This window comes from Mirounga leonina, unplaced genomic scaffold (genome assembly GCF_011800145.1).
Source record: "Mirounga leonina isolate KUSES-001 unplaced genomic scaffold, KU_Mleo_1.0 Mir_150, whole genome shotgun sequence".
NCBI classification, from domain to species: domain Eukaryota; kingdom Metazoa; phylum Chordata; class Mammalia; order Carnivora; family Phocidae; genus Mirounga; species Mirounga leonina.
This window is the reverse complement of record NW_023270374.1, coordinates 30,834,900-30,841,107: the sequence shown is the minus strand read 5'-3', so window position 1 is coordinate 30,841,107 and position 6,208 is coordinate 30,834,900.

The following is a 6,208-nucleotide window of genomic DNA, read 5'->3' as shown; positions in this document are numbered from 1 at the left end:
TGCAAAAGCTTTTTATCTTGATGAAGTCCCAATAATTCATTTTTGCCCTTGCTTCCCTTGCCTTTGGCGATGTTTCTAGGAAGAAGTTGCTTCGGCTGAGGTCAAAGAGGTTGCTGCCTGTGTTCTCACTACTGTGTTTTTAATAAAGAATTTTAAACTTGAAAGGAAGAGATAATTTCTAAATGATATAAATTATTTCAAAATATATAAATTATTTCAAATTATGCAAGATGGGCTTTTCAATTAATTTAATAGAGCTGATATAATTCAGCTTTAAACACTGACAGAAAACAGAAAACAATGACACTTTGGTTTCTGAAAATAGAAGAAAAAGATCCTATTAGGAGATGTCAAAAGGTACTTGATTAAAGAGAAAATCCATTATTTAGTAACAAACACTAACAAAAAGTACTACTAGCAAAATTGGAATTGAAAAATAATTAACAATCTAAAATAAGGTTTTCCTCTGCCAATGATCAATGTTATAGTTAAGGTTGAAACACTATTGGCTTTCCTATGAAAATAATGAAAAAGAAAATGAAGCTAAGCATCTCAATTATTTTTTAGGATCTCTTTTCTTATGTCAGAATTCTATTTAATACATTAATAAAAAAACTAATAAAAGCGTATTTTTTCATTGGTATTATTACATCATTAGTATGATAAACACATTATGAATATCAAAAATAGAGATCCAAAGCAACATTTTGCCAGTTGATGTCTCACTAAAAGGCACTTTTTCCAAGTGTGAATCAAAATCTTAATATTTTATCAACAGACTTTGAATGTCTCATTGCTGTATATTAAGTTGCATATGGCTCACAGATTCAGTGGAATCTCATTGCATTGAATTTATACAAAACTTTGAAGATAATACCCGTCACTTAATGTTGGGTCTACTAATGAAATACCAAATTAAATCTCTACATATATTCGGATGTTTCTTCTACATTCATTCATTCATTAGATACTTGTTGAGCACCTAATAGACGTGACAAACATTGGGACAATGAACAGTTAAAGTAAATAGTTTTCTTTAATCTTGAACATTTATTATTTCTATTATTTTCAGGTGTTTTGTAGCTTTTTCGCTCTCTTTGTATGTCACACCTGTGTGCTGTTGGTTTCTTGTAAATGGGACTTTTCTTCCTATTTGAAATTTCTCACTGGTTAATGCTTGGATATCAGAAAACAGTTGACTACTGTGTAATCACATAATATCAAATGGTTTCCAGTATTTTTAGTTTTAAGAGCTCTAAGATTGATTTCTTTGGATATAGCTAAAAAATGTACTTATTTCCTGAAAGAATTAGAGTCATGCCTTCACTACAAATATTTATGTTTTTAATTGTTTTAGGATCTCAAGACAACTGTTGTATAGCAATTTATTTACTTTTAATAACAATGGATGACAAATTTAACATTATATGACTGCTTTTGACTTTCAAATGATGTCTTTGAACAACTTAAGGGTTTTTATATATTTCTACTTTATTAAAATTTGTTGTGTTTGATTGATTTTTGTTTTTTTATATTTTCAGAAGTAGGTGCTATACTTTATCAAGGAACTCTTTTGCCACATGTCAAAATGTCCATATGGTTTCTTAACTACCATCTCTTAAAGCACTAGATAACAGTCTATTTCCTGATATTAACTATCCTTACAATCTTGTGTAACATCCTTGATTTTTATTAGTATCATAAGCATACTGCAAATTACAGAAAATACAACACTCAATGTACCTAATACTACAACCTGAATCAAGCCTATGGTTAATATTATTTTGTTTCTTCCTTAAGAGCCTTAAATTTTAATTACTTTTTTCTTTTCCACCACTGAAAGGATCTCCAGTATTACAGTAAATACTGATGGTGGTGGCCATTCTTTTCTTGCCCCAAATTAAGATGAAAAGCTCTAATATTAAAAAGTTAAGTACAATATTTCCTGTGAGGTTTCTCATTAACAAGCTATATTGGGGTATAATTTACATAAAATAAAATGCATCCACCTATAAGTGTACAGTTAAATGAACTTTGTTAATGTACATACCCTCATAACCACCACCACCACACTTAAGATACAGTGTTTTTTTATAAACCCAAAAAGAGGGGCGCCTGAGTGGCTCAGTCGTTAAGTGTCTGCCTTTGGCTCAGGTCATGATCCCATTATGATCCCAGGGTCCTGGGATCGAGCCCCGAGTCAGGCTCCCTGCTCAGCGGGAAGCCTGCTTCTCCCTCTCCCACCCCCCTGCTTGTGTTCCCTCTCTTGCTGTCTCTCTCTCTGTCAAGTAAATAATAAATAAAATCTTTAAAAAAAAAACCCAAAAAGATTCCTCATACCCTTTCACTCAAACTTACTCCACCCCAGATCCAGGTAACACCTAATGTGCCTTTTTTCACTTTAAAATAGTGTTGCCTATTCTAGACTTCCCCATCAGGGACCCAGGATCCTATCTTTCTCCGTTGTTTTCATAGTTAGGCTTCTTGTTAACTTGTTGTCAAAGACGGTTGCTGGATTTCCAGCAATAGTGTTTGCTAAAGACCAAAAGGTGGCTAAGTATAAAAGGGCACAATGAAACACTCCCAGAGGTGTCAGCGACTAGACAATCTTCCCAGACATTCCAGGACAACAACCACACCACCACAAAACCTCTGCTTACCTCTCATTGGCCAGAAATTAGTCACATGGTTTTCCCTAACTGCAGTGAAGGATGGGAAACATAGTCATTTTATTCAAGGGGACTATCTGTCAGCTCAAAATCAGGGTAATGTTTATCAAAAAGCAATGAGATTGTCAAGGTAAGCAACCACAAATCACAAAGCTTATTTTTCACTGTGGTGGCAAAAGCCAGATGAACAGGGGTTGAGGCATGAATGAGAGGGCATGGAACAATGACTATAGGTATTAGTCAGGAATTTTGCCCAGAACGAGCTCCAGTAAACCCAGGATACCTAAGGAATTGGCAGTTGGTAAGACTGCCTTCAAAATGTTTGCTGAATGAATGAATGTTGGTACGGCTCCCATCTCTAAGCTAAAATGTCTTTCTGGTAAGCTCTGTAATGAGAGTGGTGCCCAATATCAGTTTTCTGTCTCCTTTCAATATATTTCAAAGAGCATTCTCTTTTCAACACATTCAGAGAGCGGGATACAGTGGTTTGTGGTTTAGTGCTTGGCCACTGAGTTCTCTTACCAGGGATTTCAATAACAAGCATTTCACTCAGCAAGGTCTCAGCAGAAGGATTTAAAAAGTCCTTACGTTAGTAATGCATAGCAGTGGCTATTGTGTGTTAACAGTAGGGAGGACAGAGTCTCTGAGCATGTGATCCATCTTTAAGGCAAGACCCTCTACCAAGACACAGTCCCAAAATCTCAACTTTGGATAAATAGGTCAAGAAAAAAGTTCATTAAAATGATCTGGACCAACACTTCAATGCAAAGTCAATCTTATGCAGCAGAAATCTGGTTCCTTATCGATACACCATTTATCTCTTTGTCAAAGTAGTTTTCTTACGGAGGCAGGAGTATTGGGAGATTTTTTTTCTTCTTCAGTAAAATGAACAACCTAGTCCTCATTTTCTTCTCTTAGAAAGACCATTGGTATGGGGTCCATTGCATGTTGCAATCACAGAGTTCTGATTGTGGAGACAAATACTTCTATAAAAGGACCTATTAGAACCACTTCCTGTCTTTGGAAAGAAGGGGGTTTTTAGATTCTTTGTTTTTCAGACCACATTCAGAGACAGTTTATCAAAGATTTAGACCAAGTCTGAATGGCTCCTTTGTGTAGACTTCCAAATTTAAATACACTCAGTTTGGAAATAAAAAAGTGCAAATATAGTTGGGCTATATTATGCCCAGGCCCAAGAGAATGTTTTATTGATTGATTGGTTGATTGATTTTTAAAAGTTTATTTTTTTCATAATCTTTACTCCCAAAATGGGGCTCGAATACATGACCCCACGATCAAAAGTCACATATTCTTCCAACTGAGCCAGCCAGTCACCCCCAAGAAGATATTTTAAATACGCTTACTGGCGGATAATAATCCATAGCAAACTCTTCACGATCTCTGGATCTGCCCTTAAATCTATGCTTGATTCCAGCCTGAATCCTCACAACTTTTGAGCAATCTTCAGCATCCTCATCTGTAAAATGTACATCATATTATCATCAAACCTGCAGGATTGATGTGAGAACAAAATAAAATTTCCTGAGATAATAAATAAAGTTAGTTCAGGGCTTGCATAAAGCAAATGTCAAGAAATCTCAGCAGTCAAATAGGATTGTTTTGAAAAACTAAAAATATCTGGAAACCTATTGTCTTTCAGTTATAACATGATTTCACATTTGTTTCATGTTGCATTATTTGAAACATGATTAAGTTGTCTCATTTAATGCGAGTAATCATATTATTAAACTACATACATATATTATGTATAATATGTATGTATTATGTATGTATGTATGTAGAATTTCCTGGCCCACAGACCCGGAGGAGCTTTGTTGTAATAAGGTTTGTACAATACCAGATCAGACTACTGGGAATATTAAATTTTATTCCTAAAAATGAAGGGCATCTGGGTGGCTCAGCCAGTTAAGCAGTTAAGCGTCTGCCTTTGGCTCAGGTCATGATCCTCAGGTCCTGGGATCAAGTCCCGCATCAGGCTCCTTGCTCAGCAGGGAGTCTGCTTCTCCCTCTCCCTCTGTTTCTCCCTCTCCCTCTGCAGCTGTTCTTTCTCTCTGTCAAATAAATAAGTAAAATTTTTATAAAAATGAAGTTAGGGTTTATAGCAATCTAAATGTCTCCCTCACATTTGAATTGACATCGGATTTCCCAGGGAATGAGCTCTAAAGAGCTAAGAACAAGAGCAAGGGATTCCCACCTGAGACAGTAAGATCTTGGGCCAAAGATGGGAGGTGATGTATAAGGTGGATTTGGTTCTCTGGATTGACTCTATTGAGCTTGTGTCTGAAGGAGGGGAAACTGGTAAGTAACTGGTAGGACAGTTGCCTTGAAGCTCCAGGCTTGGACTGGAGGAGGTTTGCAAAGAAGGTGGACTGCATCCTCTTGGCATAGGGGAGACCTAGATGGCCTAGGGCTCAGCTGGACTCAGCAATTTAAGCATAATGTTGGTGAGGGATACCAGGACTAAAGGAGAGGAGCAGGGGCCAGAAAGCCGGGTTGAAGAGGGGCCCTGGCCTTGACTTAGGTGCTCTGGTCTTCAGCTTTGATTAGTTGCAGCTGCCGGGTTCATCTTCTTGTATCAATGGTGAACTGGGCCAGCTGATGAGGATACCTTTATCAGTATATTCTGAGTAGTGGAAATTATAATTTTGTTGGTTGTTGTTTAGAAGGTACTAGACATTTTTAAGACACTGGAGTATGTCCGTTCTACTCCTTTCCAAATGTCTTCTCAGGATGACCCCTTATTTCCAGATCCATTGGATACCTGAGGTTGCACCATAGGAGCACCTTCTCTGGCATAGCATCAGGAATGGCAGACCTGGCCTCTCCTCTTTCCACTATCTCACTGAGTCTTTGGATTTTTCCAGTTCCATAGCCCATGAAGTGACATCAGTAGAATTCTTAGAATGATACAGAATTGCCTTCACTTCCATTATCTCTGCTCTTCTTTGCTCTGACCCTCCTTGTCTCTCATAGTGGATGGTCCCTTAAGGACTGACTCACATGCAGTCTACCAGGAAACCCTGTTCACTCTATATTTAAAATATGTGCACCACTTTTCTTTTCCTCATTGCCATCACCTTGGTCCACCATCATCTCTTGCCTGGATAACTGCAGAAGCTTTTCAAGAGGGCTAGGCCATGTCTTGTTCAGTTATGTGGGACTCACTGGATGGACAGGGAGAACCAGGGAAGAGCTTCAAGTAAGGGGACTGCATGGTCAAATTCACATGGAGAAAGCCCATTCTGACCATATATGGAATAACTGTTTAGGGGGTGACAGAAAGACCGATGTTGCAACAGTGAAGTATGATGAACAGTGAAGTAGTTGGTGAAGTATGAATATATTTTTCTGCCTCAATGACTGGAAAAATTATTCTTTTTTTCTCTTTATATTTCATGAACTTGTCTGTTATGACTGTTTTCACCTGCAGGCACTGATTTTTTTTTTTTTTTCATTTTTCTTCTCTTCCCTTTTCTTTCTTTCTTTCTTTCTTTCTTTCTTTCTTTCTTTCTTTCTTT